The 23155-nt window shown below is 47.1% G+C and overlaps 1 long non-coding RNA gene across 1 annotated transcript in view; it reads right to left on the bottom strand.

Moving 5' to 3' along the window:
- The window catches only part of LOC122463068, a 64524-nt gene extending 42744 nt beyond the window's left edge, over window positions 1-21780 (bottom strand). The window contains exon 1 of the long non-coding RNA XR_006286048.1: window positions 21576-21780. This is a non-coding gene — a long non-coding RNA (uncharacterized LOC122463068). The remainder of the gene's footprint in view (window positions 1-21575) is intronic.
- Between the last annotated feature and the right edge of the window lie 1375 nt (window positions 21781-23155).

Here is a 23155-nt window from a genome sequence, read left to right as displayed (position 1 = left end):
TTTGTCTGTTTAGATGCACCCAATCCTTAAAGACCCTGTAAATTCTACATTGGGCTCATTTTGGTTACAGGGAAAATGGTACCCTGTTTGCTCTTTTCAGAAACTGTAACTCTTTTCAGAAACTGTAATTGTGTGTAATTTTGCCAAGTTCTCATTGTTCTTATGAATCAGAGTTCCCAGATCAAAATGCTAAGGGCTTAGCTAAGACCTATAAACAAGAATTTCCCTTCCTTTTGTCTCAACTGGATAAGCCAGCCTGAAATGTGAACTACAACAACACAAGACCCCTTGCCCCACCCTGCAGTAGTACGTTGCCTTGGGGTGAGGAAGACGACACCCTATGTGGAGCTGTTCCAAGTTTTTCAAACTAAGCATCAAAGGAGTAACCTTCTGGCTTGGAGGTGAGAAAACGATCCCCTCAGGCAAAACTTCTATGTCAAGGAGATAGAAAGCACCAGGCTCATAAAACAATATTTGCAGAGGGGCAAAAAAGAACACAGAGGGAAGGAGAAAAGAGACTCTTATTAGCTGAAAAATAAGCCCTTTCGATCACAATCTCTGACAGGGAACAGTGCTATTTGGGCAGTAAATCATTGTGGCCCATTGAGATACCTGTGCCAATAAAAAGAGCCTATGACAGACAGGACAGGGAAGAGGTTTGGGCAGCTCGCAAGGAAAACCTTTCTTTACACACACACACACACACACCCCCCAACAAAGGTAGCAGGAGCAGGTAGAGACCGGCAGTGCTGAGCTAGAGCTCAAGAGACTGAAATCAGGGGTTTCAGTCCTATAGACTGAATTCAGAAAGGAATCCCAATGACTAAGCTTGTGTAATTTACATCCTCTTCCTGCTCCATCCATGCACCAACTTAGACTCCTTTACCTAACTGAGTGTGAACATAACTGACCTTATATGCAACCTCTGTTTGGCCCCCAGAGCTTAAAGGAGTCTAATTTCTTGTAATGTACATGCTGGGGGGCCAAAAAGCAGGGGGGATAAGCAGGGAAAGCAGCTGGCTGAAGTGTGTAAGTAGCTTTATGTTCTTTGCCATCCCCTCTTTTTTGGACCACATCTAAGTGGCACCAACTTAGACTTCTCTAATGGGCCAAATTCCGAAGGGTTCTGCTATGGAGTTTGTGACGCAGCAGTACATGGGTAACGGTCTGAGGAAAGCTGGGCCAAATTTTCTGTTCTCATCAAGCTAACCCTCATACACTAATAGAGGGGAGGGCAGTGGAGGCTTGAAGCCATCTCTGTGCCACCCATGTTGTCTGTCCAGCCCTCAGGCTGTTACAATTTATACTCAGCTGCAACAGGCTGCTAGGGGCTGTTCCATAGCCAAGCTTTAGAAGCACTCCAGCAGCATCCTCTCCGACATCCCCACCATACCCAATATGCCAAGGCCACAAGTGAGGCCAGCATAGAGCTGTTCTGGCAGCTTTGCACAATAGTGAGAACCTCCTTCCACTGGGGATAGACCCGCAGCACCATCTCATCAGTTTTATGGGGCCTTTTTAGCCACTGGAGTGGCACAGAGGGGCCAAAACAGACTGAAGAGCCTTGCCTTCCACGTCTAAGTTGGTATACCTTACACACTTAGAGGCCTAGAAGAAGGTGTAAATTAAACCAGTTTAGACTTCCTTCCAAATTTGCCCAGTATACCCAACCAGAAAAGTCAACTGTGCAAGAAAGAAGCACCAAGCTTATCATTCCCCTCTTTATCCCTGAGGTCTCCCCTTTATTGATCCTAGTGACCCTGCCACCTTGCCTCAAACTTCCATATACCCATTCTCTTGTGTTAGCTGCTGACCAAGCTAACCCTGCACACTCATGCTAGGCAGTGATTTATTTGTGAAATTCCTAGGTGTCATGGGAAGACACACACAGGTCTTGAAGCAGCAGACTGAGCTAAAGATCATGTCCTAATATATTTAGCAAATATATAGGGGGAAAAAAAGAAAGAAAAGGAAAATCTTGGGATGGGACTACCTGGCTAGTACAGAGAGCTTGGAAGGGGATTTCCTGACTTCTCCTACTACAAATAAATCACCAGCACTAACTAGACATTGGGACTTTCCCCGGGAAGTGGTCATTCTATTGTGTTCTCAGGAACCGTTCTAACCCAGGGCTTCTAACCTTAACAGTGCAGTGTCTCAAAACTCCTTATTTGGAGGGGACGGGGGAGAAAAGAACAACTTACATCACTTGCTGCTCATTAAGAGAGAGGACTCCCGGTTCCACTTTATGATAGCATCTACTGCTCTTGGGCTTTGGTACCCAACCCGATTCAATGGCTACTCATATCCAGGCTGTTTTGCCCTTCCAAATCTTCTGCTACTGAAGAGGCAATGCACCGAGTAGGAACCTGCTCTTGGTGTCCTGGGGCCTGCATCATGCTTACAGATGGTTGTAGCTCCCATAATTAGCTTTTTTGATTGAAAGAGATCTCCTGCTCTCCTCATTAATTCTGATTCTTCCCCCCGACCCCATATCAAGGCATGTGCAAAAATTTTTACTATCATCATTGGAGAAACTCTACTTCCTAATGACAGGTTTCAGAGTAACAGCCGTGTTAGTCTGTATTCGCAAAAAGAAAAGGAGGACTTGTGGCACCTTAGAAACTAACCAATTTATTTGAGCATGAGCTTTCGTGAGCTACAGCTCACTTCATCGGATGCATACTGTGGAAATTGCAGAAGACATTATATACACAGACACCATGAAACAATACCTCCTTCCACCCCACTCTCCTGCTGGTAATAGCTTATCTAAAGTGATCATCAAGTTGGGCCATTTCCAGCACAAATCCAGGTTTTCTCACCCTCCGCCCCCCCCACAGACAAACTCACTCACACTATCAGAGGCTCGTTCACCTGCACATCCACCAATGTGATATATGCCATCATGTGCCAGCAATGCCCCTCTGCCATGTACATTGGTCAAACTGGACAGTCTCTACGTAAAAGAATAAATGGACACAAATCAGATGTCAAGAATTATAACATTCATAAACCAGTCGGAGAACACTTCAATCTCTCTGGTCACGCAATCAGAGACATGAAGGTCGCTATCTTACAACAAAAAAACTTCAAATCCAGAGTCCAGCGAGAAACTGCTGAATTGGAATTCATTTGCAAATTGGATACTATTTAATTTAGGCTTAAATAGAGACTGGGAGTGGCTAAGTCATTATGCAAGGTAGCCTATTTCCCCTTGTCCCCCCCCCCCCGACGTTCTGGTTAAACTTGGATTTATGCTGGAAGTGGCCCACCTTGATTGTCATGCACAGTGTGGGGAGAGTGGTCAGTTTGGATGAGCTATTGCCAGCAGGAGAGTGAGTTTGTGTGGGGGGGGGCGGGGGTGTGAGAGAGCCTGGATCTGTGCTGGAAATGGCCCACCTTGATTATCATGCACATTGTAGGGGGAGTGGTCACTTCGGATGAGCTATTACCAGCAGGAGAGTGAGTTTGTGTGTGTATGGGGGTGGGGGAGTGAGAAAACCTGGATTTGTGCTGGAAATGGCCCACTTTGATTTTCATGCTGGTTGTAAGGAGAGTGGTCATTTTGGATAGGCTATTACCAGCAGGAAAGTGAGTTTGTGTGTGTGGTTTTTGGAGGGGGGTGAGGGGGTGAGAGAACCTGGATTTCTGCAGGAAATGGCCCACCTTGATTATCATACACATTGTGAAGACAGTGGTAACTTTGGATGGGCTATTACCAGCAAGAGAGTGAGTTTGTCTGTGGGGGGGCGGAGGGTGAGAAAACCTGGATTTGTGCTGGAAATGGCCCAACTTGATGATCACTTTAGATAAGCTATTACCAGCAGGAGAGTGGGGTGGGAGGAGGTATTGTTTCATGGTGTCTGTGTATATAATGTCTTCTGCAATTTCCACAGTATGCATCCGATGAAGTGAGCTGTAGCTCACGAAAGCTCATGCTCAAATAAATTGGTTAGTCTCTAAGGTGCCACAAGTCCTCCTTTTCTTTCTACTTCCTAACTTTTTGGAGGGTTTGGAGAGCTCCACCAGTAGCATCCAACACATGATACTGAGTGACTGCTGCATTTCAATCTTTCTCCATTCCACTCCTCTTGTGTGAGTGAGCCACCAGTGCTAGACATCTCATCTTGTCCTGACACCATGAGCAGATTTGCAGAACTCAAGAGCCAGAGAAGAGCCAAAACTAGAAACTTAAATCTTAACTCCTTGGAATTTCAAGGGTAAAGGGGTAGGGTTTGGATACAAATCCCTATGCTCAAACAGGTTTTCTTTCTGGGTTGGATCCAAAGTCTGAAAGAGCCTATTTTGGCCCAAGTTGGTAGACTTCCAACATTTCTGCCACCCACAGTGCAACACCCACACCATTCTGGGGGGCGGGGGGAATCTCCCAAGAATACCTAGGCGGACCACTGGTCTGTTTCAATATGGCAATTCTGAACTTGAACTCAACCCCTAATTCAGACCCCAAACCCAGCAGAACCTTTACAGGAAGTAAACAGCTATTTAACTGTTAGTACATTTGGTTCCTGTGAACTGTACCTACCTATCTAAGCCCTGGTCTACACTAGGACTTTAGGTCGAATTTAGCAGCGTTAAATCGATGTAAACCTGCACCCGTCCACACAATGAAACCCTTTATTTCGACTTAAAGGGTTCTTAAAATCGATTTCCTTACTCCACCCCTGACAAGTGGATTAGCGCTTCAATCGGCCTTGCCGGGTCGAATTTGGGGTACTGTGGACACAATTCGACGGTATTGGCCTCTGGAAGTTATCCCAGAGTGCTCCATTGTGACCGCTCTGGACAGCACTCTCAACTCAGATGCACTGGCCAGGTAGACAGGAAAAGAACCGCGAACTTTTGAATCTCATTTCCTGTTTGGCCAGCGTGGCAAGCTGCAGGTGACCATGCAGAGCTCATCAGCAGAGATGACCATGATGGAATCCCAGAATCGCAAAAGAGCTCCAGCATGGACTGAACGGGAGGTACGGGATCTGATCGCTGTATGGGGAGAGGAATCCGTGCTATCAGAACTCCGTTCCAGTTTTCAAAATGCCAAAACCTTTGTCAAAATCTCCCAGAGCATGAAGGACAGAGGCCATAACAGGGACCCGAAGCAGTGCCGCGTGAAACTTAAGGAGCTGAGGCAAGCCTACCAGAAAACCAGAGAGGTGAATGGCCGCTCCGGGTCAGAGCCCCAAACATGCCGCTTCTATGATGAGCTGCATGCCATTTTAGGGGGTTCAGCCACCACTGCCCCAGTCGTGTTGTTTGACTCTTTCAATGGAGATGGAGGCAACACGGAAGCAGGTTTTGGGGACGAAGAAGATAGCTCACAGCAAGCAAGCGGAGAAACCGGTTTTCCTGACAGCCAGGAACTGTTTCTCACCCTGGACCTGGAGCCAGTACCCCCCGAACCCACCCAAGGCTGCTTCCTGGACCCAGCAGGCGGAGAAGGGACCTCCGGTGAGTGTATCTTTTAAAATACTATACATGGTTTAAAAGCAAGCATGTGAAAGGATTACTTTGCCCTGGCATTCGTGGCTCTCCTGGATGTACTCCCAAAGCCTTTGCAAAAGGTTTCTGGGGAGGGCAGCCTTATTGTGTCCTCCATGGTAGGACACTTTACCACTCCAGGCCAGTAACACGTACTCGGGAATCATTGTACAACAAAGCATTGCAGTGTATGTTTGCTGGCGTTCAAACAACATCCGTTCTTTATCTCTCTCTGTGTTATCCTCAGGAGAGTGAGATCATTCATGGTCACCTGGTTGAAATAGGGTGCTTTTCTTCAGGGGACACTCAGAGGTGCCCGTTCCTGCTGGGCTGTTTGCCTGTGGCTGAACAGAAATGTTCCCCGCTGTTAGCCACGGGGAGGGGGGAGGCGATTTGCCTCAACCTCCCACCCCGCCATAAACGTCTCCCCCTTACTCTCACAGATATTGTGGAGCACACAGCAAGCAGTAATAACAGTGGGAATATTGGTTTCGCTGAGGTCTAAGCGAGTCAGTAAACTGCGCCAGCGCGCCTTTAAACGTCCAAATGCACATTCTACCACCATTCTGCACTTGCTCAGCCTGTAGTTGAACAGCCCCTGACTACTGTCCAGGCTGCCTGTGTACGACTTCATGAGCCATGGCATTAAGGGGTAGGCTGGGTCCCCCAGGATAACTATAGGCATTTCAACATCCCCAACAGTTATTTTCTGGTCTGGGAATAAAGTCCCTTCCTGCAGCTTTTGAAACAGACCAGAGTTCCTGAAGATGCGAGTGTCATGTACCTTTCCCGGCCATCCCACGTTGATGTTGGTGAAACGTCCCTTGTGATCCACCAGAGCTTGCAGCACTATTGAAAAGTACCCCTTGCGGTTTATGTACTCGCCGGCTTGGTGCTCCGGTGCCAAGATAGGGATATGGGTTCCATCTATGGCCCCACCACAGTTAGGGAATCCCATTGCAGCAAAGCCATCCACTATGACCTGCACATTTCCCAGGGTCACTACCTTGATATCAGGAGATCTTTGATTGCATTGGCTACTTGCATCACAGCAGCCCCCACAGTAGATTTGCCCACTCCAAATTGATTCCCAACTGACCGGTAGCTGTCTGGCATTGCAAGCTTCCACAGGGCTATCGCCACTCGCTTCTCAACTGTGAGGGCTGCTCTCATCTTGGTATTCGTGCGCTTCAGGGCAGGGGAAAGCAAGTCACAAAGTTCCATGAAAGTGCCCTTACGCATGCGAAAGCTTCGCAGCCACTGGGAATTGTCCCAGACCTGCAACACTATGCGGTCCCACCAGTCTGTGCTTGTTTCCCAAGCCCAGAATCGGCATTCCACAGCATGAACCTGCCCCATTAGCACTATGATGCATGCATTGGCAGGGCCCATGCTTTCAGAGAAATCTGTGTCCATGTCCTGATCACTCACGTGACCGCGCTGACGTCGCCTCCTCGCCCGGTATCGCTCTGCCAGTTTCTGGTGCTGCATATACTGCTGGATAATGCGTGTGGTGTTTAATGTGCTCCTAATTGCCAAAGTGAGCTGAGCGGCCTCCATGCTTGCCTTGGTATGGCGTCCGCAGAGAAAAAAGGCGCGGAATGATTGTCTGCCGTTGCTCTGACGGAGGGAGGGGCGACTGACGACATGGCTTACAGGGTTGGCTTACAGGGAATTAAAATCAACAAAGGGGGTGGCTTTACATCAAGGAGTATTTCAGGCAGGACTTCACGGAGGGTTCCAATAAGAAATGGTGCACCTAAGTAATTGTTCTTATTGGAACAAGCAGGTTGGTCTGGCCTCTGATTGATACATGGCTAGATTTACCTCGCTGCACCTTCTCTGTGAGTGACTGCAGTGTGACCTAGAGGAATGAGTCCCGTAGACGGGGGAGCGGGGGAAGCAAATGAGTACAAAACAAATCTGGTCTATTTCTTGTTTTGATCCACTCCATCTATCTTTTACATCTTTGGCTGGCAGCAGACGGTGCAGTAGGACTGCAAGCCATCCACATCTCATGGCTGCTCAGCAGAAGATGGTACAATAGGACTGCTAGCCATCCTCATCTCTTGCCTGCCTGGCAGAAGATGGTACAGTAGGACTGCTAGCAATCCATATCGCCTGCCTGCTCACCATAAGATGGTTCAATAGGAATGACTGCAGGACTAAAGAGAATGACCTGGTCAAGTCACTCCAAATTTAGTCCCTGCGCCCATGTCTGCCCAGGCGCTCCTGGCCGACGTGTCCAGGAGCACCTCAGACATGACGATGACGGCTACCAGTCGTACTGTACTGTCTGCTGCCACAAGGCAATGGGTTGATGCTGCCGTGTAGCAATGCAGTACCACGTCTGCCAGCACCCAGGAGACATACGGTGACGGTGAGCTGAGTGGGCTCCATGCTTGCCGTGGTACGGCATCTGCACAGGTAACTCAAGAAAAAAGGCGCCAAACGATTGTCTGCCCTTGCTTTCACAGAGGGAGGGAGGGAACAGGGGCCTGACGATATGTACCCAGAACCACCCGCGACAATGTTTTTGCCCCATCAGGCATTGGGATCTCAACCCAGAATTCCAATGGGCAGCGGAGACTGCGGGAACTGTGGGATAGCTACCCACAGTGCAACGCTCCAGAAGTCGACTCTAGCCTCGGTACTGTGGAAGCACTCCGCCGAGTTAATGCACTTAGAGCATTTTCTGTGGGGACACACACACTTGAATATATAAAACCAATTTCTAAAAAACCGACTTCTATAAATTCGACCTAATTTCATAGTGTAGACATACCCTTAGGTGTTTCTATAGCACCTATGACTATAGCATGTGTGCATAAAGGTGTACTGCACTTCACATTTTTAGTAATCTGTTGCCTGCTGGAGGAAGCTATCATTCTTGGATATGGACTGGGCACCTGTAAGTGGTTAGTGTAATATCCCAGTAAGATCCTCTCTGTATCTGAGCCAGGATAGTACACAATACTCTTAAGACCAAGTTCTTGCTGGGACAGGACATTTTGAGAACTATTATTCACAGAGCAGTGCTCTACAGAACAACAGCTGAATTCCTGCTCCAATGAGCCTCCCCTCTAATTAGTTCTATGCTGAAACTCATTCTGAATGGATGAGTAAATAAAGCTAATTCTTCTATGTTCTATTTAGACTGTCTTCATACTTATCAGTGAAGAATAAACTGTTAGAGCTCTGTAAAATAATAATTAGACTTATCTTTTAGAATATCAGTTTCTGACTTCTGATGCTTAAGGTCACAGTGCTTAAAAAAAGACTTTTTGCTCATCCATTATCATCCCACACACAGGTTCCTATGGTTTACTGTATCCAAACTGCAGAACAGCAAAGAAATGCAGAGGAAAAACAATGCAAGGGAGTGTCCATCCAGTTGGAGCTACTCAGTGACACAGCCCTTGACTTAAGCTCTAAGGGTCTGATTTGCAAAGGTATTTAGGTGCCCAACGATGCAGACAGGCACCAAGATTGGGAGTTAGGTGCTTTTGAAAATCCCACTGGGCACCTATCTGCATCTTTACGCACCTAGAGCCAAATTTGTAAAGGTATTTAAGTGCTTCCCATCCTACCTCCAACAACTGTAGGCCAACAGGTTTATTTTTAACTGGATTATGCCTTGTTTAACTGGTAAGGTGTGTATATAGACAACCTCCTCAAACCAGAGAGACAGAGCTATGGGAATGAGCCAAGGTAACTGCAATGTTGAATATTAAAACAAAAATAAAACAGTGCAGTGATTCAGCAATAAAGCAAAGATTAGCTTTTATTTTATATGCTAGAAAATTCTGTCCATTCTGTCCTCCTCTATCTGCTACACTAGATATGTGTAGAGACAACAGCACTGTCTACTGTGTTTCAACATGGTCTAAGGAATGCAAGTTGAAGCACTTGGGCATTAGCTTATAGCACAGGGAGATTAGTGCAGTAGGATGAGTTTTTGCAGAAAACACCTTTGTGTGCGTGGGTGTGGTGGTGTGTGTGTGTGTGTGTATATATATATATTTATATATAACAAGTTCAAATAATTTAAAATTAAAAAGCTAAAGACTTTCCCCACCATTCCTGTATTAGCAACACACACAGACACTCACTTGTACACTCTCAGAGTCTCACCCACATCCTCTCTCATGCGGTAGTCACCATCAAAAAGTCACTTACCCACCATTCCCCACACGGCAGAATCTGGGACACGGTAATCATTTCTTCTTCTAACCTTAGGGAAATGCTGCAGTGTGTCAGGCAGTAGTGTATAACAGTGGGGAAATGCTGGCTTTTTAAAATGTGACCTTAATCAAACAGATTCTCACCCCCCTCCCCCACAGAATCAGAGCCTCAGAGAGACAGTTTAGTTTTCAGACTCAGAGACCTTAACATGCATGTAGTTGCTTAAATACCAGTTTTAGGCACCTACCTATCTAACCATTCTGCTTTTAAGGTGCCGAAATATGAAAACTCTGCTTACACACTCATGGATACAATCAGGCTCCAATTTCTCTCTGCTAGCCTCTGTCACATGTGTGCATACATCATCTCTCACATACCATCAGTCTCTCTCCATCATACACATACTCTCCCATAGTCCCTCAGAATCAGCACTGGGTGCAAAGAAGAGTTCTCCACAAAGCTCCCCCAAGGTCAGAATGCAGGCCAGCCTCCCTTCGTCCCCCCACCCCCCGCGGCATCTCTTGCGTGTCTCAGCAGAGTACAATGCTCCACCGTTCTGACAGGCTGGCAGTTCATCACCCAGATGAAAGACTCTGATCTTCCCTGTTTGTCAGCAGAGCTGTCACAGGTGAGATTTTGCAGGTTTCCATAGGCAGGTGAATTACAGAGTCAAACGTTACTCCAGGGCAGAGACTGGGGCTGGAAGAAGGGGGCAGGGCATGTGCATTTAGAATTTCTTGACATTTTCAAGATGCCTCAGACCTGATGCCTGGTACTTCTGACTAGCTGTTGCCCATGGCTGCACTCCTGAGAGAGGCCTATGGGACAGTGTTTTTAGAATTCTCCTGTAGATTATTGGGGACCCCTGTTCATTCGGTGGGTTATGCAGCAGTTTCTCAGCTCTGGAAACTGCAAATTGAAGTGTCTACATTAAGGCATCCTCAGGGCCTGAAAACTTCATCCACCCATCTCAAGTAGGAAGTTTTCCTGAGCAAGTGCCCTTAACTTCTGCAGGATCCAAGCTTTCATATAAAAATAATTAAGGGCCTAGGCCCTATGGGCATGAAGAACGCCTTCTAAACATGAGCCAAGTGTAACAGATGCTGTGATGTCTGCCGGGACCTTCAGACAGACACTCCAGAACAGCTGCACAGATTCTTCCCAAGATGTCAGAGTGCAAACTGAAAAGACTGGTCAGTTTTCACTGCTGATGTTCAGAACCCTACAGGCAGCACTGAAACTGACAAGAATCAGGTCATTTTCAGTTTGCTGCTGCTTGGGAAAGCTATGAGCAGCAGCAGAGGAAGGCACTGGAGCTATTCACCGGGGAGGGTAGCTCACAGAGAGGAAACAGATAGTGAAGATAAATCAAGAAAAGATACATCATAACTGATCATAAAAAAGAAGAGGTGGAGATACCAGGAGGGCAAAGCAGTTATAATAAAAGCAAGAGAGCTGTAAGCAGAGCTGGTCAAATGGTATTTGATTAATATATTTAATTTCCCTGGCATTCTTTGAATAATTTATTTGACAAATACATTTTTTAAAAACTTGGTGCAATAGCTGGTCAAATACTCTCTGGCAAATATAGTATTCAACAAATAAGTGAGATTCATCAGATAATATATTGGAACCCCCACTCCTGATATTCAGACAGTATAATTACATAGTAGTATATTACATTTTGGAAAAAAAACTTATTAAATAGGAAGATGAGGGACAACATACCAGTTGAATGCAGTTCATACTAAGCTGATTGTGGTGTGGCAGTACAGGAGCAAGACTGTGGGGTGAGAGGAGAGATTTTTTTTTTTTTCTCAGTTGAAAAGGTAAACCACAAAATACACCAGCTAGACACCATCAGGATCCCTCTGCTGTCCGAGAGTAGCTATGTGGTTTCTGAGGAAGCCAAAATTATTTTCTCACAAGAGTTTGACAACTCTTCATTTTCCAGTCTTGGTGGTAGGTCATATTTTATATGCATGGAAGTGGTAGTGTTGGTCACAGAGTAATTTAAAACCCACTGCCAAATTCTCAATACAGGAACTGTCCTATAATAAGGGAGACCTGTTCTAACCCTATGAAATAAACATTCTAACAAATCTGAGCACTTCGTGGGTGCCCCTATGATGCACATGTTGTAACATTGTACTCTATATGATTTTATAAAAATATGCTAATGAGTGTGAATATAATGTAAATGGAATATGCTTCAAGCAAAAGGTCTCTTGTAAGGTATCATTACAAAGCATATAATCTACTGAGTGTGGTCATCCTAGTTGTATAAATGTATCGCTCTTGTATCTGAAACGAGAAATATAAAATATAACTCGGAGGGCCTATTGTAATTATGCAAAGTGTGGGCCATTAATGGTGGTTTGGAATCTTGATGGCTCCCATTAACCAGGACAATTGTCTGTAGATGGCTCTGTTTCACTGGTAAGTCTTCCTGGGTAATGAAGTCTTACAGTGACGTGATCATGTCAACTGAACTGGAATCCATCTTTAACCTGTTCCTTTTCCATTGAGAAGGAGGGGGTGGGAACCCAGAGAAGGACAAAGGATTCCCGCCTTATGCAAAAGATATATAAGTGGGTGGAAGAGAACAAAGAGAGGCAGCCATCATGAGGAATCCCCTAGCTACCCCCTGAGCTGGAACAAGGGCTGTACCAGGGAAAGGATTGTGCCCAGACTAGGAAGGTGTCCAGCTCCAGTCTGTGAAAAACGTATTGAAACATCTCTGAGGGTGAGATTTTATCTGTATTTAGTTTTTATTACTGTACTCGACTTAGACTGGCGTGTTTTATTTCATTTTGCTTGGTAATTCACTTTGTTCTGTCTGTTACTACTTGCAACCACTTAAATCCTACCTTCTGTATTTAATAAAATCACTTTTTACTTATTAACCCAGAGAACATATTAATACTGGGGGGCGGGGGGGGACAGCTGTGCATATCTCTCTATCGGTATTATAGAGGGCGAACAATTTATGAGTTTACCCTGTATAAGCTTTATACAGGGTAAAAGGGATTTATTTGGGGTTTGGACCCCATTGGGAGTTGGGCATCTGAGTGTTAAAGACAGGCATACTTCTGTAAGCTGCTTTCAGTTAAGCCTACAGCTGTTAGAAGACGTGGTTCAGACCTGGGTCTGGGTTTGCAGCAGGCTACCTGGTCTGGTTCAAACCAGGCAGGGCACTGAAGTCCCAAGCTGGGAGGGCAGGGAAAGCAGGGGCAGAAGTAGTCTTGGCACATCAGGTGGCAATTCCCAGGGGGTTTTTGTGATCTAACCCGTCACACATGCATTTTCTATTGCTTTGTCCAGTCAACTAACTCAAGCAACGAGGCTTCCACCCCTTGTAATCCTGAACTTCGATGTTTACCATCCCCATTACTTGTTTTAGAGGAGAACATAATATTCTCCCGCGACATCCTTTAGCGGCAGTTACAGCCTCAAGCTGCAGACTAAAATTCTGATGTGAAAGTTCCACCCTGCTAATGCCAGCAAGGTCTGCCAAAGAATAATAAGCTAGAGGAAGTGGAGAAGTTCAGTTTCCTCCTGCAGGCAGCTGTGAACAGTGGGGAAGAGATGGTGCTGTGTTTACTCACATCTGAGTGTGCAGCCATGTTTTTGGTTTTCTTATTGGAAAATAACTCACGCAGCTGGAATATCTAGGAATGTGTGCTGGAAATGCTCACACATACAGGAACGTTAGCTGTGGTATCATCCCCAGCAATACCGTTTCCCAAAGGTACTGCAGCTCGGGAGCAATGATGTATTCACAAACTTCAGACTCACCAGAATAAACATCCCATCTTCCAAAGCATCCTTTATACATAGGGCCCTACGAAATTCACGGTCCATTGTGGTTGAGTTCGCAATCACAGGATTTTAAAAACGGTAAATTTCATGATTTCAGATATTTAAATCTGAAATTTCAGTGTTGTAACTTGGGGATACTGACCCCAAAAGAGGTGGTGTGTGTGTGTGGGAGGGTGTTGCATGGTTATTGTAGGGGGTTGCGGTATTGCCACCTTTACTTCTGCGCTGCTGCTGGCCGCAGCGCTGCCTTCAGAGCTGAGCAGCCAGAAAGCAGCAGCTGCTGGCCAGCAGCCCTGCTCTGAAGGCAGAGCCGCTGCCAGCAGCCGCACAGGAGTAAGGATGGCCTGGTATAATACTGCCACCTTCCTTCTGCACTCTGCCTTCAGAGCTGGGTCCTTGGCCAGCAACTCCCACTCTCCAGCTGCCCAGTTCTGAAGGCAGCAGTGCAGAAGTAAGGGTAGCATGGTATGGTATTGCCACCCTTACTTCTCCACTGCTGCTGGTGGAGCTCTGCCTTCAGAGCTGGACGCCCGGACCACAGATGCTGCTCTTCGGCCACCCAGTTCTGAAGGCAGCGCAGAAGTAAGGGTGGTAATACCATGATTCCCCCTACAATAACCTTGCAACACACACACCTGCAATCCCCTTTTGGGTCAGGACCCCCAGTTTGAGAAACGCTGGTCTGCCCCGTGAAATCTGTATAATATAGGGCAGGGGTCAGCAACCTTTGAGAAGTGGTGTGCCAAGTATTCATTTATTTACTGTCATTTAAGGTTTCACGTGCCATGGGCCAGCAGCTGGAACCCCAGACTGGCAGTGGGCTGAGCAGGGCAGGCATCCAGGACCCTGGCTGGCAGGGTCCAGCGAACAGAACCGGCAGCGCGGGCAGCAGACGGGACCCCAGACCAGCAGTGGACTGAGCCACTCAGCCCACTGCCAGTCTGGGGTTCCGTCCATCTAAGTCGGCAGAAGGTTGAGAGGGGCCAGTGCCCGGGACCCCGGCTGGCAGCAGAGTACCAGTAAAAATTAGCTTGCCTGCTGCCTTTGGCATGAGTGCTGCAGGTTGCTGACCCCGGTATAGGGTAAAAGTATACAAGACAGGATTTCACGGGGGAGACCATATTTCATGGTCCCTGATGCATTTTTCACAGCCATGAATTTAATAGGGCCCTATTTATAAACATAGGAATTGATATACTGAACCAGACCAGTGCTCCACGTATCCCCAGTGGGCGGTCTGTGCCAGTGGCCAGTCCTAGCTGCTTCAGAGGAATGGCAAGCAATCTAGCATTAGACACTAGGGATAACCTGCCCCCCAGGAAAAGTTCTCCCTAACCCCTTGTAGTTAGAGATTGGCTTGTTCCCTGAGGCATCAGGGTAATCAAACAACATGTAATGGGGTTGGGCAGAGATGATTGTGCTGGCATCCTCTTCTTTATAATACCTGCCCTATTGCCTGTCTGGGGAGGTTTCATCCCCTGTACCCAAAACTATTGGATGAAGTTTCCTTAGAGTTTGCAGGAAGGCCTTTTGCATGTCTTACCCAAACAGAATGCTGATTCGGGAGAGGGCAGTGCTCTCACTGCCTACCAGCGCAAGCTTCCAAACAGTGGTACATGGCCCTAACTTTTGGAAGCGCTCCTCACTTTTCACAGTGCACAGACCGATAGCCAAGCACAGCAAGCTCACACTGAAACTCCATGATGCGTGGCAATGGTGCATCTGGACAGGGCGTCTGGTTTCTGAGCCAAGAGGCAGAAGCGGGACCCCAAGGGAAGGCTCTATCCCTGACCCCCTTTGCCCTCCCTTCTTCTGATCTTTATTGGGCCGTCTGCCTTGTCGCATCAAAGGCAAGAACAGGCCCGTGATTTGTCCTACAACAGCTCTATAAAAAACATAATTGCCCAATAACCCTCTGTCTGCAAAACAAGCCATCTTCCTGTTTCTTCTCTCATAAAGACTATTTGACAAGCCTGTTCCATCAGCTTATAAAAACCTCGAGAGAGTTGCCTTAACCTTTCTTGAAAAGAAACCTTGGAGAAAAGCAAAACAGAGATAAGCCCACTCCCCCACCACCACCCACACCCTAAACACTGAATTATCTGCAAAACCACTATAGGAAGTAAATATGCAAAGCATTGAAGAAGATATCTATGCCATCCATTGATGTGACTCAAAAAAGAATGGCTTCTTCCTGAGACGAGGGGGAAATGCAGACTGTATATGGAATTTGTGGAGTCAGAAATGTCCTGTACCTCTAAGCCTCCAGCTCAGACAGACACACACCAAACAGAGTGTGATGTTAAAGTACAGTGGCTGGAAGAGAGATTGTATAAAAATGACATGGTGAGGAGAGAATAATTAAAGGGACCCAATAGTTCCCAGATCAAGTTTGCTCAGTTTATAAAGTTAAAAGATTATTCTTTTTTTAAACTTGAAACACTGGAAACCCAACCTGGGATCTGAACTTCCAGGCGTTGTTTTCCAGTTCCTGACATCCTCCCAGGAAGAAAGTTTCTGCAGGTCTGGCAGATTAAAGTGATTCATCCGTTATCCATACAACATGGTTGCTGATACAAACTGCTCACATAGCTGCCCTCAGAGTAGCTTAGGGAGCAGGTTCATTGGGCTTCATTGACTTGAGTGAAGTTACTCCAAATTTACACTGCTATAACAAAGATCTGAAGCCATGTCACTATGGGCTTCCTCTAATGAGAAGGCAGTGGCCAGTCCTAGCTGCTTCAGAGGAATGGCAAGCAATCTAGCATTAGACACTAGGGATAACCTGCCCCCCAGGAAAAGTTCTCCCTAACCCCTTGTAGTTAGAGATTGGCTTGTTCCCTGAGGCATCAGGGTAATCAAACAACATGTAATGGGGTTGGGCAGAGATGATTGTGCTGGCATCCTCTTCTTTATAATACCTGCCCTATTGCCTGTCTGGGGAGGTTTCATCCCCTGTACCCAAAACTATTGGTGAAGTTTCCTTAGAGTTTGCAGGAAGGCCTTTTGCATGTCTTACCCAAACAGAATGCTGATTTTAAAACAAAAATGCAGCTTTTAAAACATAATTCACTTTTTAGTCTATTTGCTCCTGAAGGGATAAAACTTTTATCAGTAAACAAAGGTCAGCTATCCAGCAACTGGTTTGACTGGCACAGATTCCATTTAGCATCATTTTAATATACTTAGAACAATTAAGATCTGATGTATGATGCTCTGCACTGAGATGTAGACTCTCAGGGCCAATGACTGAACAGGGAAAATATCTGAATATTGCCTTTTTATTTATTGTTCATTACTTTCTTAACACAAATAGTGCTTTGACACCCATAGGAATGATTGTTTTGGAGTTTGCTCCTGTCCGATTGAAGTCATGTAGAAGCTTTCTTATTAACTTCAGTGGATGCAGGATCAGAACCTTGATAAACAAATAGGTAATTTATGCCTCTGTCTTTGTCTCTAATTTATCTTTATTTTTCTGGGCCAAATCTTGATGTATTTAGTCTGTCTTCACTCAGTCAAGACAATCATTGAAGTCAATGGGAGCTTTACTGAACAAGAACTGAGTTATTAAAACTTCGGGCAAGGTTCTGATTTCAAGATACATAGGTAACTGTGCTGACATTAATGGAAATATTCTGGATTCACCCCAGCACAGCTGTGATCGGAATGTGGTGTCACAATTCTTCGTAAGCAGCTAACCAATTCAAAATGGAGACAATAACAAGGTAAGAACATAAGAAGGGCCATACTGGGTCAGACCAAAGGTCCATCTAGCCCAGTATCCTGTCTACTGACAGTGGCCAATGCCAGGTGCCCCAGAGGGAGTGAACCTCTCTCCTGCCATCCAACTCCACCCTCTGACAAACAGAGGCTAGGGACACCATTCCTTACCCATCCTGGCTAATAGCCATTAATGGACTTAACCTCCATGAATTTATCCAGTTGTCTTTTAAACCCTGTTATAGTCCTAGCCTTCACAACCTCCTCAGGCAAGGAGTTCCACAGGTTGATTGTGCGCTGTGTGAAGAAGAACTTCCTTTTATTTGTTTTAAACCTGATGCCCGTTAATTTCGTTTGGTGGCCCTAGTTCTTATATTATGGGAACAAGTAAATAACTTTTCCTTATTCACTTTCTCCACATCACTCATGATTTTATATGCCTCTATCATAGCCACCCTTAGTCCCCTCTTTTCCAAGCTGAAAAGTCCTAGTCTCTTTAATCTCTCCTCATATGGGACCCGTTCCAAACCCCTAATCATTTTAGTTTCCCTTTTCTGAACCTTTTCTAATGTCAGTATATCTTTTTTGAGATGAGGGGACCACATCTGTATGCAGTATTCAAGATGTGGGCGTACCATGGATTTATATAAGGGCAATAAGATATTCCCAGTTTTATTCTCTATCCCTTTTTAAATGATTCCTCACATCCCATTTGCTTTTTGACTGCTGCTGCACACTATGTGGATGTCTTCAGAGAACTATCCACAATGACTCCAAGATCTTTCTCCTGATTTGTTGTAGCTAAATTAGCCCCCATCATATTGTATGTATAGTTGGGGTTATTTTTTCCCAATGTGCATTACTTTACATTTATCCACATTAAATTTCATTTGCCATTTTGTTGCCCAATCACCTACTTTTGTGAGATCTTTTTGAAGTTCTTCACAGTCTGCTTTGGTCTTAACTATCTTGAGCAGTTTAGTATCATCTGCAAACTTTGCCACCTCACTGTTTACCCCTTTCTCCAGATCATTTATGAATAAATTGAATAGGACTGGTCCTAGGACTGACCCTTAGGGAACACCACTAGTTACCCCTCTCCATTCTGAAAATTTACCATTTATTCTTACCCTTTGTTCCCTGTCTTTTAACCAATTCTCAGTCCATGAAAGGCTCTTCCCTCTTATCCCATGACAACTTTAATTTACACATGAGCTTTTGGTGAAGGATGTTGGATCCTGAATTTTTATATGCCTTAAAAATGATACATAGCATCTTTTATGACACTGTCCTGATTTTCAGAGGAAAAAAACCCCAAACCTCATCTCTCCTCCTGCAAGGTGAAAGTGGCAACACAACTATTCTGGATCAAAGCACACACACACAGGACATTGGGTTTGCAGTAATTCTCCCTGCTGTTTCTGTCTACTCCCTTTTTGCAAGCTGGACACAACCCCCAGCACCTAATTTGCTCAGGAGAGAAAGATTCTTCCAAACTGGTGATCCACAAGAACAGGTTAGACATTAGGCATGTGCATGCCTACATTTACGAACAATAGCATACAGGTTTCTTTAATATCATTCACTGAGCTGGTGTCATTAACCAACAGCATCACACCTTAGCAACAGGGTAATCAACACTGGACTTTAGCTGCTAGGAAGGGTCTAATTTTCATTTAGTTTGACCACCAGTGTTCAGAGGTACCAGGGCAACTTTCTCAAGCTCAGCCCTGGCATAGTTTCAGCACAGCTGGCAAACTAAACAAAATTCATCAGCCATATTTTGTGAGAAATGCAATGTGTAGGAGGAAATGTTTCACGTGAACTAAATTTACTCCTGGGGGAATTCTGCACCACTGCGCATGTGCAGAATTCATGTCCCCCACAGATTTATTTGCTTCCCTGCAGAAAAATGACTTTCTGACAGGGAAGCTGCAAGAGCAGTCACACACCACTCCCTAGCTGTGCAGGTACATCAGTTCAGGCACCTGGAGCAGCCAGCGGAGAGATACATCAACACAGGGCTGGGGACACCCCAGCCAGTGGCTCCTACCCTGAGTCGGGATCACCTGCTAGTCCCAGCTGGGCTGGATTTAGGAGAGGATGGGATTTCCTTTTCCCCTGCAAAGAGTGGCTGGGGCTGTGTCAGATTCAGCCCCAGAAACCTCCTGCAACTGCAGGAAGCTCAGCACCCTCCCCTGCTTCCTGCCCCCATCGCTCCTCAGCTGCGGGGGGAGGGGGTCACTGTAGAGGGAGCTGCTCCCCCATCCACCCAACCCCCATGCATCTGGATCTCCCATGCCCAGACACCCCCAGCAAACTCACCCTGTATACCCAGAACCCCCCTAACCTCCATACCCAAACACCACCCCAATGAACCTCAACCCCTGCATCTGGAGCCCCCTGCCTCTGGACCCCCACCCCTGCACCCAAACCACCCCACACTGAGATCCCTGCACTCAAACGCCTACCCTGATGAGTCCCAGCCCCTGCGCCAACCTGAGCCCCCACATCCAGCCCCCCATGCCACTGACCCCCAACTGGCTGCACCCAGACTCCCATCCCACCAAGCCACACTACCCCAGAATCCAGACCCCCCTGCTGAGACCCCCCACACCCAGACTCCTCCACTGAGCCCCAACTGCTTTCACCTGGAAGCCCTTGCACCTGGAACCCCCCCCCCCAACAAGCCTGTGTGCACCCAGACCCCAACACCTAGACCCCCCACTGAGCTGCCTGCACCCAGATTGTCCCACACAATCCTCTCACCCCACACCTGGATTCCCCCCCACCCCCACCCCCACCCCACTGAACCCCTCCACACTTGGATCCTGCCTGGTTGAGCCTGCCTGCCCCACACCTGGTGCGCCTGGGACAGAGGGGCAGGCCCAGGCCTTGAGCTGTGTAGGGTGCAGCATCACCACTGAGGCCATGTCCTGTGGGTGAGGGGATGGGTTCAGGGTGATCTGCCACCTTCATGCAGCCAGTGGCCTGTGCTCCCTACTGTCATGCTGGAGCCTCTGCATTTATTTATTGGCAAATAAAACTTGCAGAATTTTAAAATATTGTGCACGGAATTTTTAATTTTTTGGCAAAGAATACCCTTGGGAGTGTAAATTAACTAGTGCCATGAATTCTGTGCTGATATGAAGCCAGTTCCGTTCATAACATCTTTACGTTTATTTATTTTTAAAGGCGCAGATTGGCAAAAGCTGGGCATTCGTTGGTCTTGCCACAGTAAAGATGGCTGTGCGTTAGATAAAAGAAAACCCATGACTGGTTTAGGTTGATTATAGCCAATAGACTCTAGAACATACACTCACACACTTTCTCTGCTCCCTGGGACACTCAAATCCAAATGATGTTTGTTTGTTTGAATTAAATTATTCTGCTCCTAGAATTACCAATGAAATGAAAGGTTTCAGAGTAGCAGCCGTGTTAGTCTGTATCTGCAAAAAGAAAAGGAGGACTTGTGGCACCTTAGAGACTAACAAATTTATTTGAGCATAAGCTTTCGTGAGCTACGGCTCACTTCATCGGATACATTCAGTGGACTGAAATGAAAATACCAAGTGCGTCCTTTGCTCACTTGTGGCTGTTCAAATTCTCAAACTGAAGTCAACAACAGCTCTCTTTGTCCCTAATTTTGGTTTAAAATAACCAATTCTCAGCAACTCTCTAAATCCTGCCCTGCTTGCAACTCACTAACAGACAGACAGACAGACACATACACACACACAGGCCCTGTAAAGCGTCACTGCAGCCCCTACCTAAGGTCAACTGCTCCTGCTTTCCCTGCCCTTTCAGCCTTCAGACAGCGTGTTCCCCCCTCTCTTATATGTTCCTCACCAGCTCCCCAACTTGATGCTTTCTCCTCCATTTCCTTTCCTCATCCCTGCCCGCTCTGTTTGTGTGTTGCCACCTACTTGAACTGTGAGAGCAGAAGGGTATAAAAATATTTGTAAAACAATGGTGTGGGCATGTAAGCAAAGGCTCGGTCTCCTTCTGTTCTGGTATTGGACTTATCCCATGAAGCGGCAGGTGGAGACCGCACCATGGTCCCAGGTATGGTTCATCCAGGGGTGCGGGCATTGCTCAGCCAGTCACCCCAACTCCCCTCATCCAGTCATCCCAACCCTCAGCGGCCTAGCCCCCTCGCCCCCCCATTACACCCTCAGCAGCCTGGCCCCCCCTTTGCCCCCCATTACCCCCTCAGCAGCCTAACTCTCCCATTACACCCTCAGCAGCCTGGCCTCCCCTTGCCCCCCATTACCCCCTCTGCAGCCTAGCCCCCCCTAGTCCCCCCATTGCCCCCTCAGCAGCCTGGCCCCTCTCGGCCCCCCTACCTGTGACACAATCTTCCCCAGTCACGCGCTCCTCTGCAGAGCCAGGCCGGGGGCGCGCTGTGCTCCCCCCGCAGCAGGGCTGGCTCGCGCCCCTCCACCCGGGGGAGTTGGAGACGCGCGTGGAGAGAGGCCTCGCGCGTCCCCGGAGGGTCGCTCGGGCGACCTCTGCTGCCGCTGAGAGGAACTGCAGGCAGCCGTGAGACAAACAACCCCCGGGGGTGACGCTGTCTTGTGATGCCTGCAGCATGAAGGGTTGTTCCCAGGCCCGGGAAACGGGGTAACACTCTGTGTGTGTGTGTGTGTGTTCCCTGGGAAACGGGGTAACACTCTGTGTGTGTGTTCCCTGGGAAACGGGGTAACACTCTGTGTGTGTGTTCCCTGGGAAACGGGGTAACACTCTGTGTGTGTGTTCCCTGGGAAACGGGGTAACACTGTGTGTGTGTGTGTGTGTTCCCTGGGAAACGGGGTAACACTCTGTGTGTGTGTGTGTGTTCCCTGGGAAACGGGGTAACACTCTGTGTGTGTGTTCCCTGGGAAACGGGGTAACACTGTGTGTGTGTGTTCCTTGGGAAATGCGGTAACACTCTGTGTGTGTGTGTGTGTGTGTGTGTGTGTGTGTGTGTTCCCTGGGAAATGGGGTAACTCTGTGTGTATGTTGCTCGTTTTCCTCTAATAACAACCCATCCTCTTCTGTAAACTCCAAATCCTGTTGTCTCAGCAGGTTGCCCAACCCAAGCCATGCACCTCAGACCCATAAGACTTCGCAGTGGATGAATCCCAAGGTGGATTCCTCTGTGCCCTCCACCCCCAACAGCTTTGGGGCTGACACAGGATGGATGTTTGCCCTGTTGCTGCAGCCACCTTGGTCCCAGCATATCAGCGTGACCAGGTAGGTGAAGGAATATCTTTTATTGGACCAAATTCTGTGGGAGAGAGAGAAGCTTCTGAGCTAGGCAGAGCTCTTCTTGGGGGTCTGGGGAAGGTATTCCAAGTGTGGCAGCTAAATAGCAGGTGGAACAGATTGTTTAGTGTAAGAGTAGTTAACACACATTCTCAGAGATCGTTCAAGGTGAAGAGGCCCATTAACACCTCTGCACAGTTATGCATTTAAGCTCCCAGGCAGGTTTCCTTTGAGGACAAGGACTGAGAGGTCAGATGTGGAGTGATCCTGAAAAGTGTTTGCCGGCAGGTGATAGGGTATTTGTGAATGGTGTAACTTTTCTTTGTGAGTTCCTTGGAGCGTGTAACAATTGTCTGGTTTCACCCACATACTTGTTGTTGGGGCAACTAGTGCACTGGATGAGGTACACCACCTGTGGTGATAGGCGTGGTCATGTCATGATGATTGCATTGGGATGGCATCAAGCACCAAGATGCTGTGACACCTCCAGTACTCTGGAGATGCGGAGCGCAGGGTTTTCTGGGCCACAGTCTTATAATGTGCCCCGCGCCCTTTCTGGAGGGTTCATTATGTATGCTGCTTGATTAATCCAGAAGCACTTCACAAAGCAGGAAAATCAACTCACTTAAGGATATGGAGTGTGTATACAGAGCATCATTGAAGCACTTAAGTCTTTGTG

Source organism: Chelonia mydas, chromosome 15 (genome assembly GCF_015237465.2).
Source record: "Chelonia mydas isolate rCheMyd1 chromosome 15, rCheMyd1.pri.v2, whole genome shotgun sequence".
Taxonomy (NCBI): domain Eukaryota; kingdom Metazoa; phylum Chordata; order Testudines; family Cheloniidae; genus Chelonia; species Chelonia mydas.
The sequence above is the reverse complement of the archived record's forward strand: the minus strand, read 5'-3'. Positions and strand labels throughout refer to the sequence as shown.